Source organism: Euprymna scolopes, chromosome 12, assembly GCF_053919585.1.
Source record: "Euprymna scolopes isolate OS-2025 chromosome 12, ASM5391958v1, whole genome shotgun sequence".
NCBI classification, from domain to species: domain Eukaryota; kingdom Metazoa; phylum Mollusca; class Cephalopoda; order Sepiida; family Sepiolidae; genus Euprymna; species Euprymna scolopes.
Window position 1 is genome coordinate 87,145,019 of NC_136493.1, and position 25,274 is coordinate 87,170,292.

Consider the following 25,274-nt stretch of genomic DNA (forward strand, 5'->3'; position numbering starts at 1 on the left):
AAACTCGCAACATCTCTTCTGTGAGATAGAGGTTACAGGGAAGAGAAAAGGACATCTCCTACGAGGCTACGAAGTCTATTTTGAACTCTATCAAGGCAGAACAAGTCCTTTCTGGCAGCTCCTGCCCAGATGTGGCAGCAGTATTCCATCCTTGGACGTACCTAGCTCTTATATAGATAGAGAATTGCATCAGCAGTCAGATATCTACTGGATCGATAGAAAGATCCCACCATTTTTTCCAGCGGCCTTGGCAACAGATTTGATGTACGTGTTCCATTTAAGATCAAGAGTAAAGGTCAAACCCAGAAGCTTGTCAAAACTTGAGGCCTCCTGAAAACGAGAGCCATTCATTTCAATTGATGCCAGATGTGGATCAGAATGTTGATGATGTAAAGAGAGAAGCTTGGTTTTGGATGTATTAAAAGTAACCAGCAACTCCTTTCCCCATTGTACTACGTGCTCAAGATCAGAGGAGAGAGAATCGGAGAGAACTTGGTCGTTTACTGTCTTAGATGTGCTATCATAAATGGTAATGTAGTCAGCATAAATGTCTACAAATGATGTAAGGATGTGATTTGGAAAATCATTAATGTAGATCAGGAAAAGAGTTGAGCCCAGGATAGACCCCTGAGGGACACCAGCATTAATACTGTGAGCTTCTGATCAGAAAGAAATGATTTAATAATCGAGAAGACATTTCCAGGTATACCATAGCTAGAGATCTTGTGAAGTAAACCTTTATGCCATACTCTATCAAAGGCCTTAGATATGTCAAGAGAAATTGCCCTAGAAAGGTTGCCTCCGTCGAGAGATTTGCTAATCCTATCAGATATAACTGTAAGCACATCTGCTGTAGATCTAGCAGAACGGAAACGATATTGAGTGTCACTAAGAAGGTTATTTTTGTTAAGATTGTTGATTACTTCTCTATTTAACACAGGTTCCAGCAACTTACTCATGCCGCACAGGAAACTTATTGGCCTGTACTGAGAGGGGGATGAGCGATCACCTGAATTCTTAAATACAGGGCATACTGATGAGATTTTCCAGGGTGATGGGAAGCTATTCTTCTTAAGACAATGTTTAAACAGTTTTGTAAGTATGGGCGCTAGTTCTGGTTGAAGTTTTTTGAGTACTATAATTGGAATACCGTCAGGGCCAGTTGCTTTACTGGAATCAAAGTTTTTGATTAGCTTGGCAACATCACGTACAGATATATGTATATCATATAGCGTGTTTTCTGATACAGGAGGAAATATTGGGGGTTGGCGGCCTTGGTCGCAAAGGGTAGAATTAGCTACAAAGTTCTTGGCAAAGATTTTGGCTTTGTCTGATGCTGACGAGATTACCTCAGGTCCATTGATGATAGTTGGGATAGAGCACACACTTCTGTTCAGGATTCTGTTTGCTATTTGCCAAAACTGGTGGGAACCAAGCCGCTGCTCAGCTACTTTGGACTTGACGGATTGAGCATACAACTCTCTTGCATTCTTTATTACTTTCTTACAATGGTTGCTGGCAGTCTTGAAAGCAGCTTTAGTTTCCATACATCTATTACATTGGAAGCAGTGGAAAAAGTGATTTCTGTGTGCAATGACAGCAGCACATTCTGGAGAGAACCATGGCTGGCTGTTAGGTTTTTGCTGGAACCTTTTCGAGGGTATGAAACGGTCTATACCTACAATTAACCATTCCGTCAGGTCTGATACTATAGAGGACACATCATTTTTAAACATGGAACGCAGAGGTAGATCCAATATAAATGTACGGAAGCTATCCCAGTCAGCCTTAGTGTATCGATATACTGTACGATGGAGAGGTACATCTGGGGACTTATTACATTTCATTTTTATCTTAATTAATACAACAGAGTGGTTGGAAGATCCAAGAGGAGACAGAACAGAAACTGAACATAGTTCAGGGCAAGTTGTGAGAAAAAGGTCTAGTAGACTCGCATACTGGCCGTCATTGTCGGCCACACGAGTGGGTTCGTGAATAATCTGAGTGAGGTCATAAGCAATGGAGAAATCATGACAGAACCTCCCCTCATCATCGATCTTGTTTGAGTGGGTCAACCATTCGACGTTGTGAACATTGAAGTCTCCACATACGTGAATGTTAGCTGAAGGATAAGCAGATAGGACTTGGTCAATTTTCTCAGATATGTTTTTAAAGATAGTAACTCCGCTGTTGTGGGGGTGATAGAGAATAAATATAAATGCAGTAGTGTGAACTAATGCAACCCGGAAGCACATAGAGTAAGTTAGGATCTTCTCTGGAGATGTCCCTACATGGAAAACCATCTTTAAAAAGGCACATATTCCATGCCCATGGCGATCTTGGGGGTCAGATTTAGAAGTTGAGTATCCTTTAATTGCGAACTCTTCTAGCGAAATAGCTTGTCCAATGCCAGTTTCGCTTAAAAATAAAAGGTCTGGTTTAGTCTCCTGTAATTGGGTTTCAACCTCTGGAAGGTTAGAACGTAGACCCCTGATGTTGGAGAAAGAGACATGGTAGTAGGGGTCTACATTGGAAGTTGGAGAACCGGGTTTAATCGTGTATTTTTTCTTGAAACTTGTCATGATGGAATTTTGGAATGTGTGGACTAGGTCATCAGATTTGCTTAGAACAGGACAGAGAGGGAAAACTAAGAGAGAAAAAGAAACAAAGAATTTTTTGTAAAACATAAGGTAAAGCCGTAACAATTACCCACTAGTATGGCATCGAGAGGCCCCACCAGAGACCACTGCATCGTCCAGAATCCATTCACCAAATGGCAATACATCAGCCCCAGTACTTTGTATCTGCTGATAGGACAGCCTTCTTAGTGGTTAATCCAAGGTTCGGGTCCTTGACTATCAGGCGGATAATGTCAGCCCAGATAAAACGTTTACCTCCAGCACCCTTACTAGTGACATGGCCACAAGGATAGACATAAAAACAGAAAATTTCCGCCATCTCTGTCAACTGTTCGCGCAAAATACTGCCAACCTAGAAAACAGCTTTTTCTTCTCCCTTTGTCAGAAAAATCACTCATTAAAACATGAGGACTGAGGGACAAATAAGGAGAAGCGAGAGTAACGGGAGCTGCCAATAACACATCCGCAATGCATTTTCTACTCTCCATTAAAAAAAACTATTAAGTATTATACTTAATAAAAGTCCAACGGACGTGTTTAAGGGAAAGTATGGTGATTGATTACCCTCTCACGAACTAAAAATGAATACAATTGCCTAATCTATTTTTGCAATCAACTTGGTAGATAAATAAACATTTATGGACGAGAAAAAAGCTAGCATTTAATGAAACAGAAATACATAAATACTGAAATAAAATGTAGTTATTAATATTTGAATCTAAAAATAAAAAGCATGATTAATATAGAAGTCACTTCTCTCGAAAAAACACTTCCGTCTCCAAAATACAAACTGTAGAAAAGAATTTAAGTTTTAATAACATCAGCGTTCAAAAGACTTTTTTTTTTAAATTAACCGTTAAAAGAAAAGCATGAGTTACGTTTTAAGAAACTTGTGATATAAAAGAAAAGCGGGGGGGGGGGGGTCTTCCGAAAGTTAGTTGGTGACGGTATAAGTAATTGCGAGATAAAATGAAAGCAGAATTAAGGGGTGGAGAAGAAAGGATAATATAATGGATTGAGTCTATACAATATTTAAGATCAACTTAAATCCTTAAAAAAAATAAATAAATAACGGTAACATAAGTGCATAAGCACCACATTTTTTTTGTTGCTGTTGTTTTGCTTTATTTTCATTTTGTTTGTTTGTTAAATCCGGCAAAAAAATAAATAAATAAAAATAAAAAAGAATACAAAAACAATAATAAGAAAAGGGTATCATAAAACTTTAATCAAACTTGAAAATAATATTTAAAAATAGCACGGATTCCATTTTGACTTTTACCAATTTTCCTATCAATAATTACATAAACTACAGCAAAACAAGAAAAAATAGAGAAAATCATAACAACAAAAATTGGTGAAGCTTAGATGAATAGGTCTGCAGAAAATTTAGGTTAACAACCGATGAAGCTACCAAAAAGTAACTCTTGAATGAAGATGAATATCTATAAATCTATAAAAGTGAAAGTGTCTGTGTGTCTGTCTGTGTACATTTCCCTACACAATAACTCTGTCAATTTTCAGTTTGCAGACTCGAAATTTGATATACAGGGTATTGAGATTTGGGAAAATCTTTGTAATCCATTTTCGGACAGAAATTTTGCTGTTAAGGGGTCAAAGTTCAACGATTTGACCTTTGAGAACTCTACCAAACTCCTCCGACAATTTTGGGTATAAACACTTGAAATTTTAAATATAGATTCCTTGGACATGAATCTAACTTAATAACTGGATTTGAGCCCAAAACAATAAATGTTAAGGAGTCATAATAGGGGTCAAAGTTTTAAAAAAATTGACCTCTGCAGTCTCTACCAAATTACTCAGAATATTTCTGATCTAAACATTTGAAATTTTACATAAAGAGTATTCAGAGATAGAGCAAGCTTTTTAATCAGTTTGGGTCGAAAATTTGAGCTACCAATATATAAATGTATTGTATGTATGTTTGCATGTCTGCCTAAAACTTTTGACAGAGGTAACGGATTTTCACAAGACCAGTATCGTTTTGAAGCTCGATCCTTCAGACAACAAATACCAAAACATTGGCTAAAAACATTAATTTCTTCACCCTCAACTAGGCACTTTTCTACAGAGAGGGGTCGCTTTTTTTGCCGATATTTTCGAAAATCATCCCCTCTTTTCGATTGTCTAGCTTTAATTTAAACCTATGTCACTTCTGGTTTGGCAGTGGTCGTAACAGCAAAGACATCATATTTTTTCCCCGTTCTTTTCCTCCGCGGTACGGATTCGAGCCTGGCTTCCTACTACCACTTTTTTTTTTTTGCTCAACACACACCTCCAAACAATTGGGCAACGCCGGGCACTCATGCTAGTATATCTATAAAAGTGAAAGTGTCTGTTTGTGTGTCTGTGTACATTTTCCTCCCAAATAACTGTCTACAGACTCAAAATTTGGCATAAGGGGTACTGAGATTTGGGAAAATCTTTGATTGATTTTCGGCCAGAAATTTTGCTGTTAAGGGATCAAAGTTCAACGATTTGACCTTTGAGAACTCTACCAAACTTCTCCACCAATTTTGGGTCTAAACACTTGAAATTATAGATATAGATTACTTGGACAGGGATCTAACTTTATAATTTATTTGAGCCCAAAACAATAAATGCTAAGCGGTCAAAGTTAAAAAAAATTGACGTCTGCGGTCTCTACCAACTTTTCTCCATGGTAGTTAAGGAAGACTATTATATAGAAAGGTATTATCGTACATATTCACACTTTAATATATACATAGGCACGTAGGGCCCGAGCAAAGCCAGGCGGAACTGCTAGTAAATAATATTGTTAAAATTAATTTCTTAATTTTACTTAAAAACAAAATGTAAACATATATATAAACAAAATATTTTAGAAAATAATTTTAAATAAAAATTGATTGTAAAGAATTTTTTTAAAAATAATTATTGAAAAATATTGCAAAGTGTTTGCATAGTTGGTTCTTTGGGATAATAGCACTTCCAAAACGAAAAAAGCTTTAGTGTTTTTACTATTTTAAAGCACTTCTTTTTTTTATTAAAGTTTGAAACACAGTTAACTTAGAACAACAAGTGCGCATGGCGGAAATTCTTCAGAGTTTAAATGTATTGTAATGCTTTTATGGTGGTCGAAAAACGTTTTTCAGCTGCCATATTACTTCCTATTTACTTGCCTCTCCACGAGGTCGGTTTTTAATGTAGAGAAGCATTTATTACTAAAAAACGAAATGGTGAAATATAAAAGCAAGTTAAGCTAAAAGTAAAAAAAAAAAAAAAAAAAATTTTAATTCAAAGAAAGAAAAAAAATTAAAAGAAATTTCGAAACTCATTAAAATAAATAAAGATTACCTTTAAAGTAGTTAATAAAATTCTTGTATATCATATTAAATATGTTATGAAAAGTTCTATGACGTTTTTATCATAAATTTTTGAGAGCATTAATCTTTCAACCTATATACTCAACAAATTTTTGATCTACAAACTTGAAATTTGGTATATAGTGTATTCAGACAGGTGGAAAATTTTTTAATTGGTTTTCATCCAGGAAAAAATTTAAAAAAAAAAAGAAAAAGGTTGCTAAGGGAGTCAAAATTGAAAAATTTCTACTTGGGCATCATCGGATTTTTATCTGTTTCTCAACTGTTTCACGATTGCACATGAGCGAATCATTCACATAACAGCTTCCTCATGTTAAAAATAAATATGTTTGAAAACACTTTAAAGAGCTTAGCAAGCTGGCCTAATGGTTATCATACTTGATCACTGTCTAAGTTTTGGTTTCAATCTTAGCTCAAGCATTTTTTTTAATTTTACAAGAAGTGAACTGTTCAGAAAAAAACATACACGCATGCACAGCTCAGTTTCTTTCCATTTTTTTTTTTTTTTTACTTCATTTTTTTAAAAGGAATTTAACGTTATGCTTAATACTGGGTAACGTTGGGTACTTCTGCTAGTGTGTATATATATATATAGTGAGAGAGACATACAGACACATACATATATAGAGTATCATGTCATTCCAAAAACTAAGGCTTCCTACTATTTAACTAAAAAAGTAAAACGTTAAAGAGCTATGAAGACAGGAGTGATACCATTAAAATGAATGACTTTTTGTGCTCCAGAATTTATTTTTTTTACATAGTCACTACCATTCTCAATGCACTTTTATCATTTTGTCACTCACATCTCAGCTGCCATTCCGAAATCGACAAACCCATCTAAGTGTGCTGACATCAATTGCATCGGCTTCGTAAATGTCAAACAAACACTGATGAATATATATATATATTATTCCTTAATCGGAATTTTTTTTATTTTGAGATGAGCATTTTTACGTTAATTTTATTTTTATTTCGGACTATTAGTCTCATCTTTATTAGTTGTTGTTTGTTTGTTTTTATTCGTTCACAACGTTTCGGCCAACTTCCTCTGGCTAAGATGAGACTAATAGTCCGAAATAAAAATAAAATTAACGTAAAAATGCTCATCTCAAAATAAAAAATTCCGATTAAGGAATAATATATATATATATACCAATCGGTACGGACCTGACTATGGAAGATCAGATAATAAATAAATGTGGATTTATAAGATCAAAGAATCCAACCTTGATCGCCCTTCGGGGCCCGTGGCGCAGTTGATAGAGACGTTGAATCTCTACGGTTCCAGATGAACATTGTCTGAAGATAGCGGTTTCAATCCCACCCAAAGCGTGCCAGAGGTAATTGGTCAAAAATGTGGTGAGACGACGACAACTACGGATGGCAGTGATGGCTGAGAATGCAGTTAGAAGATTCGAAGTTCCTATCCGTCGCGGTTACCACCTGACGAAGGCCAGAGGAAGTTGGCCGAAACGTTGTGAACGAATAAAAACAAACAAACAACAACTAATAAAGATGAGACTAATAGTCCGAAATAAAAATAAAATTAACGTAAAATTAAACACTGATGAATGTTGATCAGTTCCATTTTTTCTGCATGGAGGAATTTTATGATCCATCTCTGCTTCTGACGCATGACTATGACAGGGGTTGCTTTGTTAGAGTCTCACGCAATAAATATTTCAACAGAAACAAAACTTTCAGGTTATGAATGCATAAATTCAGTTATAACAATACCATTTGCAATCTCCACTGATCCTTTCAGGTGGAATAAAAATGGATGGATAGCATTACTTTTGGAATGTCCTTCATATACTTAAAGGATTTAATTCAAACTGGTTTAGTGAGATTCTCTTAGAGTTACCGGTTTAAAACACATAAAAGCTGTTTATACAAATCTTCTTTATCTTAATTTAAATACATAAACAATAACATATATATATAATTTAAATACATAAACAATAACATATATATATAATTTAAATACATAAACAATAACATATATATAAGGAACTTTATGTGTGCATATGAATTTGTTCCCTATGGACTCCAAAATGGCAGGGCCAGTTTTTATGAAATTTCACACAAAGGTACTTGATGTGTCTAGGAGTGTTTTTACGTAAGTTCTGTATCAGAATGTGCCTGATAAATATCTAAAAATCGATATTCGAAAAAAATCTGATTAAAGAAGGAAGTCTGATTTTGAGCAAAGTTAACACATACAATCTAACATCACAAGTATTTTTGAGAAGTTTTATCCCTGCACAAGCAAAAAGGCCCAGCTTATAAAATCAACTGTAGATTCTTTTATAAGACAGGAGCGTGTTCGAAATGAATGCTTTTTATAGAGCACAACTAAACCATGATACTTGACTTTTGTAAGTTTAACTTTAATTCAAGTGATTATGTAAAAATTTTCATAAAATCAACAGTTGGTTCTTTGAATAAGACAGAAGCTTGTTCAAAATGAACGTTCCTGTTTAAAAATGGAAAGGAAAGAAAAACTAACTTAAATGAAAAAAGGTAAAAGTATTTTTTAATTAAAGAATCGTACTAAAAACTTTCATTGAACTTGTTTAACAGACATTACATTTCACTCTGCAATTTACATCACATACTTTTCCAGAGAATCCATAGACAAGCCCACACATCAACTGTTTTTCTTTTTTTTTTTTAATAAAAGTTAAAATAAGTTTTTTCACAGGAACTAATAAGAAAAAGCAAACATGCGAAATAGGCAGTTAAAACAGCCAAAAAGTAGGTGCTCACCATACGTTAATGTCTTAATAAAATAGTTATCTCCCTTAGATCAGTGACGATCCAACAACACCGGCTAAAGTTATAACCGTGATAAGTGCTTTCGTTAAGAGTTTCACTTCTTTGTTTACAAAACCATTCGGTGGAAGTGACGTCAGACAAATTTTAAGGTTCGGATGACCAACACTGTATATAATGTAGCTTTTATTTTAAGCAAATATAAAAATAGAAGTTTTGGTAAATTTTTACTTAGTTTCCACCTTAAAGTTTTCCTTTAAAATGAAAACTTCAAAGTTTTTGGGTATAATGCATTTAAATTTTCCGGAAATAAGTAGTTTTCCAGATATTAAGCAATGTAATTTTTTTTATGTTAAAAGTGGTGGCCATTGTTGTAGGTGCAAGCATGCATATTTTTGCCATAATTAATGTAATCACTATTCAATAGCTAGTTATAACATATACTAACCCAACAGGTCATGGATAGTTTAGTATAAGTGACCTTGTCTGTGTGAGGAATGGTTTCTACCAAACTACACTGTCAAATTTTGGTCAATAGCTATGGCTCTGCAATAATAAATATGAAACCTGCATAAATTAAAATATCGTATTAAACGTATTTTGCAACAGATCATTGCCAGGCAGACTCCTAGTATGTATAAAAAAAGTGACAGTGTCCCTGAGTGTGTGTGTGTGTGTGGAATGATCTATCAAAATACTCTGTCAATTTTTAGTCTACAGACTTGAAACTTGATATATAGAAGAGATTTAGACCTGTGGAACAAATTTTATTTGTTTTTTTTGACAGAAAGATAGCGGCTAAAGGATCAAAATTGAAAAAAAAAAAAATTATTCTAGCTGAGGGCACCCATTATTTTTTTTAACTTTGGAAATCGCTTACTATATATGGAGTACAATATAATAATCAATAGAGAATTGGCTATATAATAATAAATCCAAAAGCTGCATAAATAAATTAACATTGTACAAAACTCCAAGTAACCACACCGATATAGTTTCATCTTTCATAAAAACTCAAGGATTTCCTACTCAACCATGCCTGATTTAGAACAAAGAATCTTACCATCTAGCAATAAAAAAAAAAAAAAAAATCAAATCAGCCCCCCAAAAATGCCTTTCCCCAATTAAGCCTAAAAACAATTGCATTTGTAATAACCAGTTTAATTGCCCACTCAATGATTGCATTCATAGGGATGTTATATATTCCTGCACAATAACAGAGCTACTCCCGCAAGTACCCAAAATAAACTAATATTCTGTTGACATCTGATCCAATAAGCGAACTTAACAGTCAGCCGACCAACTATCCCAGTACTAATAATAGTAGTAGTAACAATGATTCTCCTTACAATTATCCTAACACTAATAAACCACCAAACAACACTCATCGACATATTAATCAGACTCACTCACCTCAACGATCAAAATTTAGACCATCCCCCACCTCAAATCCCAATACAAATCAACAAACTAATAATAGGCCCTGCGCATTTCATAAAATACACACATATATCGACGCCACTTCAACTCTAAGACCAAAATATCTAATCACAATTCTTCCTTTAACAACCAAAACCCTAAAAATAAGCAAGGAACTTCTCTAACTACTTTAATTAAAAATACTTTCCTTCTCATCAGATGGGAAGAGTTAGCAAAATGCATAAAAAAATTTTGCCTGTAAAGTATTTGAAGAAACTAAGAGAAACACACATTTAAAACGTGTAAACAATTTAATTGTGTTAGAATCCAAGATGACTCCCCTTGACCAGGCCATAAGCACAAAACAGTCTTCACCATGTGATCAAAAACCAACACAGAGAACCAATGAAACGAAACTAGTCAGAAAATGACAAGTTAAACAACACCATGAAAGTTTCCAGTCTTGGAAATGGTACTTCACAGGGATTTTTTTTTTAAACAGCAAATCATTTAAACAACTTTTAAACAACTTCAGTCATATCTTACAACAACTTTTTAACAACTTCAGTCATATCTTAATGAATTTATATGGAGAGCTAGTGGGCACAAATAAATTTGGCGAAATCCTTTGTTGCATCGCATGCATTTATTCTACATAAAGTATTGTAAGATATTTTATCTTACCTGTTTTTTTGCTTTTGTGGCAAAAAATTAAAACAATTACAAAAAAGTATACCTCTAAAATTTTATACAAATTTTATTCATTCTTCGTTGCAAAGAGGAAATGCCCGACTTGCGTCTGAATAGAGTTGGTAACAACCTCAAAAGGTAATAGTTCTTTTATCTTCTTCAGGAACTGGTATCCAGGTAGGGCACAGCACTGTTCGAAGATTGGATTAATTGCAGCTGTTTGAAGGGGGTTGATATGATACCTTCTGATGAAAGAATTCAATTCTCGACTTGAGTCGACATTACAGAAGTTCATAATTCATGTTCATTTGAAGGAAAACGAATTAATGACAGGTCGATAATTCTGACCTTAAAAAAGTCTCTGGAAGACATATATAATATTAATTTAGCCTAATTACTTAGGCTTAAAAATAAAGTCTCAAGGAGACGAAGGGTAGAGGTACTCAACTGCCTCATATCCATAGAGAGTAGAGTTCTGTGTTCCTTCATCGGCTGCATGTTTGGAACTACCTATAAATAGAAAAGGTGTTGCCAAGCTCATCGTTGGCGGTTCAACCATCGGCTAATTTGATTAGTCTAAACAAAGACAGTGGGTAGCCAAATCAGCCGGGGGGGGGGGGCTTGTTTATAATTTTAGAATTTCTCACAGTATTTGTTATTTTAAACTTTAAAAAAAATTGTATTAAAAAAGTTGTTTAAAAATTATTTAAATTATATAAGAAAATTTAATATAAAAATTGTTTGAAAGTTGTTTAAATTATTTTTTGTCTCATTTCGTTTCGTTTTTGATCGCAAGGTCAAGGCTGCTTCATGCTCACAGCCTGGTCGAGCGCAGCCATATTGGATTCTTACACGATTAAATTGTTTACACGTTTTAAATGTGCATTTCACAAGTTTCGATAGGTAAAAATTACATTTTTACTCGAAATGACTCCTTATGCAATATTTTGCTCATATCACTCGCAAACCCTATTTAGCGACATTATACCTGCCAAATTTCCAGAACACTCAAGAACAAAAAAAAAAAAAAAGAAAGAAAAAGCTGGACCTCAAAAATAATCCATTAAAAAAATTGCAAAAAACGAAAGATGTTCTTAACATGTGGAGCTTGGGGGTGTTTATTCTGAAAGTCGTTCTTGGGGCGGGGTGATTCTCGCCCCCCTCCCCCAAAAAAAATTTAACGAGACCGGGTTGACCCGTTTTCGAAAATGAGGCTTGATTGACTGGTAAACAACAATATTCAAAATGGCGATCAGTGAATTTCTAAGCAATACATTGGAAAATGTAGGTTTTAATTTTATAAGAACTACTTGCCGCAACAATTTTAAATGTGACATTCGTTTGAAACAGATCCAAATACACCTAAAAATCAACTTTTTAATGACAAGTCTTTATTTGATCTTCCATACCACAAATATGCAAACAAATTTGGCTGTTTTTCGGAATAGAATATTTTACAACTGGTAAACATTAATCAGAAGGTGCTTTTCCAGGGTATTCATCATGGAACAGAACGGTCAGCAGAAGCCGAAAGTCAAAAAAAAAAAAAAAAAAAAAAGACGTGGAATTTGGGAATGACCCATTTATAAATATAAAATAAATTACATCTTTCTTAAAATGAAATATTGAGAAAGAGAGAGAGACAGAGTTGGCGCCACAAAACCGGATGTACAATCTATAACACAATGTGCACTTAAAAACAACAAAAACAGTTCAACCTGGTTACCACATTGGACTTTAAAGTTAGGGAGTGGTTGTTGAAGGGCACCATATGTATCGGTTTGGCGGCGCCAATGTAGACATTTTTTTTAAATTTATAAATTAGTGCATTTATTATCAAATTATTTTCTTTTCTTTGAACATTTAAACCAACGGATTTCAGGTGAAAATATCACGTATAATTGCGAAATTAGTATAAAATCCAAAAATTAGCGTGCGTTCTATCCCAACCATCATCGATGGACCTGAGGTCATCTTGTCAGCATCAGACAAGGCCAGACTATTTGCCAAGAACTTTGCAGCTAACTCTACCCTCTGCGATGAAGGGCATCAACTCCCCATATTTCCTCCTACAACAGACAACACCCTATCCAACATACAAATATCTGTGCACGAAGTCGCCAAACTAATCAAGAACCTTGATTCCAGTAAAGCAACTGGCCAAGACGGCATTCCAATTATAGTGTTGAAAAAGCTTCAACCAGAACTTGCCTCCATACTTACAAAACTGTTTAAACGTTGCCTTAAGGAGAAGTGCTTTCCAACACCCTGGAAAACCTCGTCAGTATGCCCTGTATTTAAGAACTCAGGTGATAAATTATCCCCCTCTCAGTACAGACCAATAAGTCTCTTGTGTGTCATGAGTAAGTTACTGGAATCCATATTAAATAAAGTAGTAGTCAATCACCTCAGCAGAAATAACCTCCTTAGTGACATGCAATATGGTTTCCGTTCTGCTAGATCTACAGCTGATGTACTAACAGTTATATTTCATAGGATTAGTGAATCTCTCGACAAAGGCTTCCTTTCTAGGGCAATTGCTCTTGACATAATCAAAGGCCTTCGATAAGGTTTGGCATAAGGGCCTACTTCACAAGATTTCCAGCTACAGTATAACTGGAAATGTTTTCTCAATAATTAAATTATTTCTCTCTGATAGGTTCATAATAGTGGTTGATGGGCAGAAATCTGAGGCCCACAGTATTAATGCTGGAGTCCCCCAGGGGTTCATCCTGGGCCCAACTCTCTTCCTGATCTACATCAATGATCTCCCAAATCATTCGTTGACATCTATGCTGATGACAAGACCATCTACGGCAACACATCAAAGGCCGTAAATGACAAAGCTCTCTCTGATTCCCTCTCCTCTGATCTTGAATGCGTCGTTTAGTGGGGGAAGAGATGGCTGGTTACTTTTAATGCATCTAAAACCAAGCTCCTAACTTTACATCATCAACGCTTTGTTCCTCATCTAGCATCAATTGAAATGAATGGCTCTCGTCTTGGGGAGGCTTCATGTTTTGACAAGCTCCTGGGTTTAACCTTTACTCCTGATCTGAAATGGAACACGTATATAAAGTCTGTTGCCCGGGCCACTGGGAAAATGGTAGGATCCTTCTACCGCTCCAGAAAATATCTCACTACTGATGCAATTCTCTATCTCTATAAAAGCCAAGTACGTCCAAAGATGGAGTACTGCTGCCACATCTGGGCTGGAGCTTCAAAAAACAGCCTATCCTGCCTTGACAAAGTACAAAATAGACTTTGTGGCTTAGAGGGGGATGCTCTCTTCTCTTCCCTGCAACCTCTCTCCCACAGAAGAGACGTTGCGAGCCTGTCTTTGTTTTATCGCTATTTTCATGGGAAGTGCTCGTCCGAGCTCCAATCTCTGGTCCCCCCCTCGCCAATCCTTCATGATAAACACCCGTCTAGCTAAAACCACTGTCAGTAATTTTCCCCACTCTTTATCTGTGCCTAAATCAAAACGTAGATTCCATGAACATAGCTTTTTTCTGAGAAGTGCACACCTGTGGAACTCTCTTCCGTTTGCCTGTTTCCCACCTGACTAAAACTTGGACGTCTTCAAGTCCAACATAAATAAATTCCTTAAGTAAGACGCTTTGTCAAATCTCCAATACCAACTATTACTACGATATTATCTCATTGACTATTGTACACAAAATAACCCTTATCTCCGAGTGGCTTATAGGCCTTGATAAATGGTGATCCCCATGTAAAAAAAAAAAAAAAAAAAAAAAAAAAAAATTACGAAAACTGATCCAGTAGAAAAATAATTATAAGTAAAAATGGAATTTGGGTTTGTTTTACTATACACATAGATTCGAAAAAGTTGTCAAAAAATAAATATATAACAAATAAATGTTATCAAAGGCAAGATAAGTCACTTTTTGTTATGTGGACATAGGTAACCAACCCGGAACATTCTACATAAGGAACAGAGTCACCGGATTTCACCGGACCCTTGTGAAAAACAGACTTCTCCCTGAACATTAACACGCTGTATTTGTCTTTATGTAAATACATAAAGAAACTTCTCTTTCAGTATTCAAGCAACAGTGTATATATATTTATTCCTTTCACGGAATACTTTATCTTTGATTGTCCAAATAATAGGCCACCTTAGGACATATCAAATTGGTGACGGAGATGAGATGCGAACTCAGTAAAAAAAAAAAAAAAAGAAAAAATTGTGAGTACGTGGTGAGCGCAAAAAAAAGAAAAGAAAAAAATTTCTCAACGAGTTTATATCCGATTAAGGAAATACTTCTTAAGAAGTGAAAGACAAGTATTCACGCAAGTACAAAGAATTTTTATATTCTTATTGGCATTTTTTTTTCTTTGAACTTTCTGAAAAGTTGACTTCATATCATCTCATTTTGAAAAGCGATTTAGAGTTTTTGTTTAATATGATAAAACGAATTTTACTGTTGAAATTGTTTTTCTGTCATAAAGAAATTCTTAAAGAAGTTTACATATATTTGAAAAAGACGAAAAGGATCTCTGAAAATTTGTAAACTATTGATATTTTGTCTGGTGAATTTTTTTTTTTTTTCTTTGAACATTTCTCAAGTGCTGACAATTTTTTTTTTTTTTCATGACGAGATCTGAAGGGGAACATCTTATTTTTGGGAACAAAATTTTGTATACGTTGAGTTCGTATTTGTACATTTAAAAAAAAAAAGAAATTCTTCCAAACAAATGACAGAGTTAACGAAAACAATAACTGAAAGATTGATTGCTCAGCAAAAAGCTCAAATTGAATTTCAAAAACAGATGTCAATACAACAAGAACGTTTTGAATCACACGTCATTCAGCAAACTACAGAGAATCGTCTATTATATGAAACTGTGTTGTCACAAAAATCTGAAGATGGCACATCTAGATTTTTTCGGCAGAGGGTATAGCCAACTCTCTAGCAGAGTTCAAATACAACCCAGAACGAGGCGATACGTTCCCTTCCTATTATCATAGGTTCGTTGGTTGTTTTTGTTTTACGGCATATCAACCCTTCTCGGGTTATTTAATGCCGAATCCAAAGATTTTGAAGAAAAATTTTTTTAATAGAATATATTTGTTGTTTTCACGTCGGTTTCTATTTAACCCATAGTTGGGACCCTAACAGGTACTACCACTCCGGGTCAGAGTGGACCTGGGAGCAATGCTAATTAAAGGGTGTCTCCACACTCCCCAAAGCCCACAAGCTGGGGCCTCACCACTGGATATAGTTTAAGGTCATATCCAGGACCCCTATTGAAGGACTTTTACCCTCTGCAGGGGGGCAGTCGGCGTATTCTAATGCCCCACCAACAGGGCCATCATAGGTTCGAGATGATTTTTACAAGATGTGAGAAATGGTCGGACGAGGAAAGAATCACACTCCTACTTCAGAAATTGGGTACGGAGGAAAACACAAAATTTACAAATTTGATTTTACCAAAGAAACCAGAAGATATTTTTTTTTTGGAAACTGTTTGAATTTTGTACTCGATATATGGTAAAAGAGACAGCCTTTTTCATACAAGGTATAAGTGCTTGAACATGCAAAAAGAAGAAACTGATGATATTGTCACATATGCGGGTAAAGTCAACGCCCAGTGTGAACTATTTAAATTAAAAGATTTGTCAGTTGACATGTTTAACTGTTATATATTTGTTCAGGAACTGACAGCACCGAAGGACAAGGATTTAAGATCAAGGATTTTATCGATTATTGAGCAAGATCCAGAAACTTGCAAAAGTGACAGAAGAATGTCAGAAATTGATAAATGTGAAAAGGGATAGAGGGAAAAACTACATCCCACATCCTAATGGTAAAACAAAAAATATTTCCCAAGAACAAAGGAAAAAGTTTTGAATGTTGGAGCTGTGCGGGTATGCACTTAAGAAAAAATTACCCTTTTAAAGACCAATCTTGTGCCAAATGTGGTTTAGTCAGACATCGAGCTTCCCAGTGGCGAACTAAACAAAATAAACAAAGACAAAAATTTAAGTCTAAAGTAAATGCGTTGTCAAAAAAATGAGACAAGGAGGTAAAAGAAAATTTGTCAATATCAAAATAAATGGTCACATAGTGAAACTACTTTTGGATACAAGTAGCAATATTTCAATTATCAACAAAGTGACCTGGAAGAGGATTAGGTGTCCGAAACTGGAAAAAACATTTAAAATTGCCAAAGGAGTATCCGGCAAGAGATTAAAATTCATGGGAGAATTTAATTGCAGTGTATCCCTTGAATCAAAAACTTTTTCAACTAAAGTGTCAATTGTTCCAGGTATAAATTCTTGCCTTTTTGGAATTGATTGGATTGTTTTATTTGATTTATGGGAGCTACCCACAAATTCAGTGTGAGTGTAGCTGAAAAGAAAAATTCCAAACAAAATGAGGATTTTCTTACAGTCTTAAAAAGTGAATTCCCCAGGGTTTTTTCTGAGGGGTTAGGTATGTGTACTAAGACCGAAGTGAATTTTGAACTAAAGCAAAATGTGAAACCTGTTTTTAAGCCAAAAAGAAACGTGCCTTTTTCTTCAAAAGAAGATATTGAAATTGAACTGCAGAGACTGCAGGAAAATGGTGTAGTCGAAAAAGTTGACTATTCTGAGTGGCCAAGCCCCACTGTATATGTTAAAAAGCAAAATAAGAGGATCCGGGTATGTGCCGATTTTTCTAGACCTCAATGACTGTCTTATGGATCATAGTTATCCACTCCCATCACCTGAAGATATTTTTACAAAGCTGAATGAAGGGAAAATTTTCTCCAAAATTGATTTATCTGAGACTTACCTTCAGGTAAAAGTCAGTGAAGAATGTTCGAAGTATTTGTGTATCAATACCCATTTAGGACTCTTCAGACTCAAAAGGTTTCCTTTTGGTTTGAAAGTAGCTCCAGCGTTATTTCAGCAAATAATGGACACAATGTTTGCTGATTTAGATTTTACAATCGAATATTTGGATAACATTCTTGTAAAGAGTAGAAATGTGAAGGAACATAAGGAGCATATCGGCACAGTTTTCCAAAGAATTGAGGAATTTGGTTTCAAATTGAGTGCTGAAAAATGTGAATTTTTTTATAACAGATAAAATATCTGGGTCAAATCATTGACAGCCAAGGCAAAAGATCGGATCCTCGGAGAATAGAAGCCATTGAGAGGATGCCAGCATCTAGCAATGTTGCCTAGTTACAATCTTTTTTGGGTTTAACACAATATTATGCTATCTATATCCAAAGAATGCATAAGTTGAGAACACCATTGAACGAATTATTAAAAAAAGGACGAAAGTGGATTTGGTCAAAGGAGTGCCAAAGTGCATTTGAAGAGATTAAGAAATGCCTGCTATCTGATTCAGCACTGACACACTTCGATCCACAGAAGGAATTGACTGTGGCATCAGATGCAAGTGATTATAATATAGGAGCAGTACTTCTCCATAGACTGGAAGACGGATCGACAAAGCCAATAGTTTATGCTTCCAGATCACTTTTGCCTGCAGAGAGAAACTATTCTCAAATTGAAAAAGAAAATTTAGCAATAATTTATGCAATTAGAAAATTCCATAGATTTATTCATGGCAGGATTTTTATGTTGTAGACTAACCACAAGCCCTTGTTGACTATTTTTGGATCTAAAAAAGGCATACCCACTCACACTACAAACAGACTTCAACAATGGAGCATAATTCTGTTGAATTATAATTTTAAAATGGAGTACATTTCATCCAAAAATATCGGACATGCAGATGGACTATCCAGATTGATTCAAAAATGTGCAGAACCTTTAGAGGACTCGGTGATAGCTGCATTAAGACAGGAAAAAGAACTCTCCGGACTGCTGTGCAACACGATTCAGGAGTTACCAGTGACTCTGGACAACATCAATAAGGCAGCAGAAACAGATGAATTCATTGTAAGAATGAAAAACCAGGTGCAGCTAAATGACAAGTTAAAGAAAGACTCAAAAATTTTGCCATTTTCGATTTGCTCACAGACTTTATTGTATGCAGACTTCATACGGACCACACTGCAAAAGAGAACGCTAAAAGAATTCCATAGCGGTCATCCAGGCATGTCCAGAATGAAGGCCTTGCTGCACAAATATACACATTTGCCTAATATGGACCGGGACATAAAAAAAATGGAAAGAAAGTGTCAAGGGTGTCAACTAGCAGCAAAGGCACCACCTGTACAGATACAACCATGGCCGAAGACGGATGCACCATGGATGCAGTTACATATTGACTATGCAGGTCCATCGAATGGACATTACTTCTTAGTGGTTGTCGACAGCTTTACAAAATGGCCGGAAGTGCTTAAGTGCAAACATCCGACATTGACTAGTACTATAGACGCATTAAGACATCTCTTCAGTCACTTTGGAGTACCTAAAACTATTGTCAGTTACAACGGCACCCAATTTACCAGCAAAGAGTTTGAAGAATTCTGCAAGGCTCTATCCATTGAACATTTAACAACTGCAATATACCATCTAAGGTCAAACGGCCTCGCAGAGAGATTTGTTGACACGTTCAAAAGAGCTTTAAGAAAACACCAAGGAATGGACACTGATGAGAAGAGTCTTGAAAATTTTTTGTCTGTATACAGGATCACTCCTAACCCAAACATATATGCTGGTTTGTTACCAGCTGAACTAATGTTAACGCGGAAAATCAGATCCGTACTTGACAGGATTTTACCAAATGCAACCAAGACAACAGTAACGAGAGAAAATCATTCGACAAGGTTCTACAAACCTGGTGACAAAATATTCTTCTGGAACTATAGGACTGAGAAAAGCTTTTATGAGGAGGGGATGATTATGAAAAGAATTAGGCACATACTATATTCGGTAAGAAGTAGTAAATTTGACTGTCGCAGGCATACGAATCAGCTAAGACTTCGACACACGGATGACTACAAACAGGCAGAAGATAATGAACTGCCCTTAGAGGTTCTGTATGACTCTTCTAATATTCCTCTACCCATAGCACAAAACTCCGAGAGTAGTATCTTCTACTCCAGATCAGAGAGTACCAGTTTCACCACCACCTCCACCCACTGAGGAGAAAAAGTACAAGGGTGAAAAGAAAAGTTAACCGATTGAGTCGCAGACCTAAAAACAAACGGTATTAAGCAAAATTCTCCAAGGAGACATTGGTTTAGTGGGAGGTGTTATGTAGAGATAGGTAACCAACCCGGAACATTCTACATAAGGAACAGAGTCACCGGATTTCACCGGACCCTTGTGAAAAACAGACTTCTCCCTGAACATTAACACGCTGTATTTGTCTCTATGTAAATACGTAAATAAACTTCTCTTTCAGTATTACAACCACAGTGTATATTTATTTATTCCTTTCATGGAATACTTTATCTTTGATTGTCCGTATAATAAGCCACCTTAGGACATATCACTTTCTACCTAACTGGATAATTTTTTAGCGTTTTTATTTAATGTAACATGTTTATTCAGCTCTAAAAAAATACAATGTTTATCGATGCATTGGAAAATTAAACATGGCGCCCGACTCTCTCTTTGACATGGTAAGTTTGGGAAAAGGAGTTAAAAATAAAAAACTAGACAAAGTACTGTTAGAAACTCACTCAATATATGTTACCGTGACATAGGCTGACATATATTCGGTGAATTTTTAACAGTATTTTCTATATTTTCTTTATTTTTAACTCCTTTTCCCAAACTTACCATGTCAGAGAGAGTCGGGCGGGCGCCAGTTTTAATTTTCCAATACATCGGTAAACATTGTATTTTTTTAGCTGAATAAACGTGTTACATTAAATAAGAAAACGAAAAATATATCCAGTTATGTAGAAAAGTAACTTATCTTGCCTTTGATAACATTTATTTGTTATATATTTGTTTTTTTTTGACAACTTTTTCGAATGTATGTGTACAGTAATACAAACCCATAAACTGACTTATCTCCCCTCATTTAAATTGACTTAAATTAAGGGTCCGCCATTTTTAAACAGGGCGTAATTGTGAACGTTTTTGTTTTAGTTTTTTTGTTTTTTGTTTTGTTTTTTTTTTGTTAAAACTGCTATCACATTTTCTACTTGATCATTTTTTTAAATTTCGACATAACACGCAATGTTTTCGTTTGAATGCGGTGGTTTAGAAGACCAGTGGTTTTAACCACTGCATTCAGCAGGCACCAATCTGCACAAGTACCAAATAAAAATTTAAAAAATGTAAGAATCAAAATATATTAAAAGAAAACAAATGCGATGTAAATAAATGTTAAAAAAAAAAAAAAAAAAAGTGTATTTTTTGCTTTCCGTTTCACAAAACCGAGTTTAATTTTCCGTAGTCTCCTTTCGATTATTTTTAAATTATCAGATATTATGGGGTGCCAATCTATATAAGTACCTATTATACGTAAAAAAGAAAAAAGAAAAAAAAAGAAAAAGAAAAAAGGTACTAGTGCACTAGTCTGCAGTCAGTCCGTGCTGAAATAATAACGTTATTATTTAAAAAGCCATTCTTAACATAGGGAGGGGAGGGTGTTTTGGACATATTCTATACTTTAACGTTACAACTGAATAATAATAATAATAATAATAATAATAATAATAATAATAAAAACATATCATAAAACTTTAATTAAATTTGGAAATACGATTTAAAAAATAGCGCGGATCAGTAGCACTAGCACCCCCCCCCCAAAAAAAACAGTTTGTTTTCGTATAAAGTAGTGCCTTTCTCTTCACACTTCATGATTTTGACGAATTTTACGCAAAACCAAAACTGCGCAGATGCCAGTCGACCATTTTATAGAATCTTGGAAGAGACGTTTTTTTTTTGTTTTTTTTTTTACTCCTACGAATTGTGAAGAAGTGATAATTATTCGAACATAATTTTGAAGCCTTTAAACTATCGAATCAAAATTCCGTCTCAAATTAGACAAGTTAAATATTATGGTTTGATACTAAAATCACAATGACACAATTTTCTCATATTAAAGAGTTTCTAAAAGAACACAAGTTTTTGTGGCTACGTATTTATTTATTTTCGATACACATTATTTTGAAAATTGTGGTATAAACAACAAAACGAAAAACAAATATATAACAAAAAAAGTTACCAAAGGCAAGATAAGTTACTCTTCTACCTACCTAAATAAGTTGTTGGTATTTTAACTTATTTTAAAGCACGTGTTTACTTTGAAACACAAGTACACTATACTACAAAATGTTCAGCATTTTAATTCTAAAGTATTATTGTAGAGTTACCGCTTCCGCTTCATTATTATCATAATTTTACCTATTATTTTTATTTATTTATTTTTTTTCTTGACTCACCTTTTTGGAATGGCCGAAAACAACGAGGTGAAAAAATTCTGGCGGATGTTTTTCTTTTTGTTGTTGTTTTTTTAACCGGAAGTGGGAATCTCCAGCTTGTGAAGAGCAATTATAAACTTTGTTGCTTAGCAACTAAATGCTATAAATTATTATGGCGCTTTAGTGAGAAAACTTTCTCTAACGTTGATTTATTTATTATCATATATAAAAGAAAGGCAAGTATTTTTGTTTCATTGAATATCAACAGAAAATTTGCATTTTAACTTTGAATTAAAAAAAAAATGTAATAAAAATATTTAAACTGGCATTTGCACTGTGCAAAATGATTATTTGATCCATAGATTATTTGCATAAATGAAGTTATATATATATATATATATATATATATATATATATATATATATATATATATATATATATATATATATATAGTATTTAAAGTTTATGAGGGTTTTTTGAAGCATGAAAAACGATGTTACTTCTTGTATTTAATATTTTTATTGTTATTTTTTATATTTCAAGCGGACCATCGGACCGACTCTTGGTCACAAAAAACGGTACTGTTGCATAATTTGACCCGGATCCTCGTGATTTCCCGTCAAGCCCGAATCGGGCGAGACCGGCAATCATCGGCGTCGAGCGTTGTTCAAATGTTGAAACGCTAATCCGACTTTAGTTTGGTAACCGTAAGCAGACGGCAATTGAATTGGACGAAAGTAACTACTGAAAAAAAATGACAGCCATGGGAATAAATCTGTGCATGCTTGAAAAACACATGGAAACGCCGATGCAGATAATTTCCTTTTGTTGGGAAAAGAAATTGCTTTCTCAAAGAATGAGATGTAACAAATGTTTACTAAAAAGAAGAAATTGCGTAAAGGATGGCTCTTCTCCTGTGGTCAGTGCAGACAGTGGGTGTCATTGCGCACAGGATCGTTTTTTGCACGTTCCAATTTGGATATTGCAACAATAGTGAAAATAATCTATTTATGGGCCTTCGAAATGGCGACACTAAAAAACATTAAGAGAGAATGCGGTGGTATATCCAAACACACGTACACGATTTGGAAGAACTTTCTGAGGGAAATTTGTCAGGAGTATTTCCTGATGAATCCCCGGCAGATAGGAGGCCCAGGGGCGGGCACACTGTAGAAACTGACGAATCCTTATTCAACCGAAGAAAACATAATGTTGGGAGAATCCTAGGAGGGTTTTTGGTCACCGTGCCAAATCGAAACCACCATCGAAACACCGAAACCCTCCTTCCAATAATAAAAAAATATATTCTGCCGGGTACAACAACAGTCGTTTCCGACTAAAAAAAAAATCAATATTTTTGATAAAAAAAAAAAAAAAATTAATACTAATAATTAAACAAAAAATTGTACTTACAATTATACGGATGAACAACCTTTTTTTTGGGGGGGGGGATAAATAAAAAAAAACAAAAAAAAACTTATGGATAAATATTATGCAAAAAAAAAAAAATGAAACAAAATATTGTACTTACACCTTAACACTGTTAAGGCTTATACCGGTAATCAACCTTTTTGGTACTCCTGCAGTATTTTACCCACCGATTTCACGATCTTAGCCGAGCGTTGATCGACATCCGTCGGAAAACGCCGGAACATGGCGAGCGGTACGATACTCTATCAGCCAATCAGGGCGCTTCAAACGAACGCGCAGCAGACGAATAATTTTCATTGAAATTACACACATAGCGTTTCATTTCAGTTATTTTATTGTTCAAAGTAAAAATACACAGCCTTTCATTTCAGCTATTTAATTTAGCGATAAAAAAAAAAAAAAAAAAAAAAACCGGGAGCTGTTGGAAACATATTTATGCGAATTTATGTGGAGACAAAAATTTGGACACAACCCTTTTGTCTCCATAATAAATCAAATCGCGGAAGGCTACCCGGTTTGGGAAGGAGCTTCTTTCCACATCCTCTGAAAACCCTTTGCTCCCTACTTTGCCTCTCTACAGTCAGTAGAAAATCTTCCAGTCGGAACTAAAGATAAACAGTAATTGTTGTCCCCCCCCCTTACAAACATTACTGAAAAAAAAAAAAAAAAAAAAACATTGTTGTTACTGTTTAATAACGTTTTGTTAAAAACAAACAAACAAAAATGCATTGAAGTGTTTATTACTGTTGCTTACCCCCCCCCCAAAAAAAAGCTATCGGAAAACAAAATGAACCAAAAAAAAAAAAATATTCAACAAAATAAATTTATTTTACTTTAAAAAAACTTACGGTAAGTGTTTGTGATTTATTTTATCCAAATTTTTTGTATTAATTTTATCCATTTTGTTGTGTGTGTGTGATATCTTTTCCTTGTAATGTTGTTGCTATTCACATACTTTTAGCGTTCTTCTTGCACCGTAGCTCCGAATTCTCGGCTTTCGTCGGCGTGAACGCCGAAAGCGTTCGTCAACGCTCGGCTAAGATCGTGAAATCGGTGGGTAAAATACTGCAGGAGTACCTTAAATAAATATATTTGTTTTTTTAAAGGTAGGTTTCTTGTTATTATTTGAAAATTTTAAGCCCCCCCCCCCCCCCGTTTTGTTTTGCTTTTTTTCCTTAGCCGTCGTCTGCTCGGTTGTCACCGATGATTGCCGGTCTCGCCCGATCCGGGCTTGACGGGAAATCACGAGGATCCAGGTCAAATTATGCAAGAGTACCCAAAGAAGTATCGAAATGAAAAAGAAAACCGTTGAAAGAACTGGAGATTTGTAGCGTGAACAGCATTCATTCCTAGCAATCATGTTCGAAAAAAGTTCACGTGAATTATTTTAGCCGTTTGTGAAAGAAGATTGTGTTTTTTAATATTTTTTTTTAATGTTGCAACGTAAAAGTATTTAATTCAAACGGCAAAAATTAGACGCAATTGATTTCAATATGTATAATGGAATAGAAATGAAATTGTTAAACGGTAAAAATAATGTAAGTTATGAATAATAATAATAATAATAATAATAATAATAATAATAATAATAATAATAATAATAATAATAAAACTACTGAAGAGGGTAGAGTTAGAG

General features: G+C 34.8%; 2 protein-coding genes across 8 annotated transcripts in view; one reads left to right on the top strand and one right to left on the bottom strand.

The window, feature by feature from the left end:
• The window catches only part of LOC145291398 (uncharacterized), a 36,991-nt gene extending 12,369 nt beyond the window's left edge, over positions 1–24,622 (bottom strand). The window contains exons 1-2 of one of the 5 annotated variants that reach the window (XM_080137197.1): positions 24,487–24,506; positions 16,811–16,874 (exon numbers count right to left, since the gene is read on the bottom strand). The gene's annotated coding sequence lies outside the window, so the exon portion shown is untranslated. Of the gene's footprint in view, positions 1–16,810; positions 16,875–22,228; positions 22,384–23,738; positions 23,819–24,486 lie in introns of those variants that run through there. The other 4 variants (XM_080137196.1, XM_080137199.1, XM_080137200.1 and 1 more) reach the window with 4 other exon arrangements.
• LOC145291395 (deleted in lung and esophageal cancer protein 1-like) overlaps positions 24,319–25,274 on the top strand; it is a 134,295-nt gene continuing 133,339 nt past the window's right edge. For 2 of the 3 annotated variants that reach the window (XM_080137191.1, XM_080137193.1), the window contains exon 1: positions 24,319–24,487. The gene's annotated coding sequence lies outside the window, so the exon portion shown is untranslated. Of the gene's footprint in view, positions 24,488–24,842; positions 25,177–25,274 lie in introns of those variants that run through there. The other variant, XM_080137192.1, reaches the window with a different exon arrangement.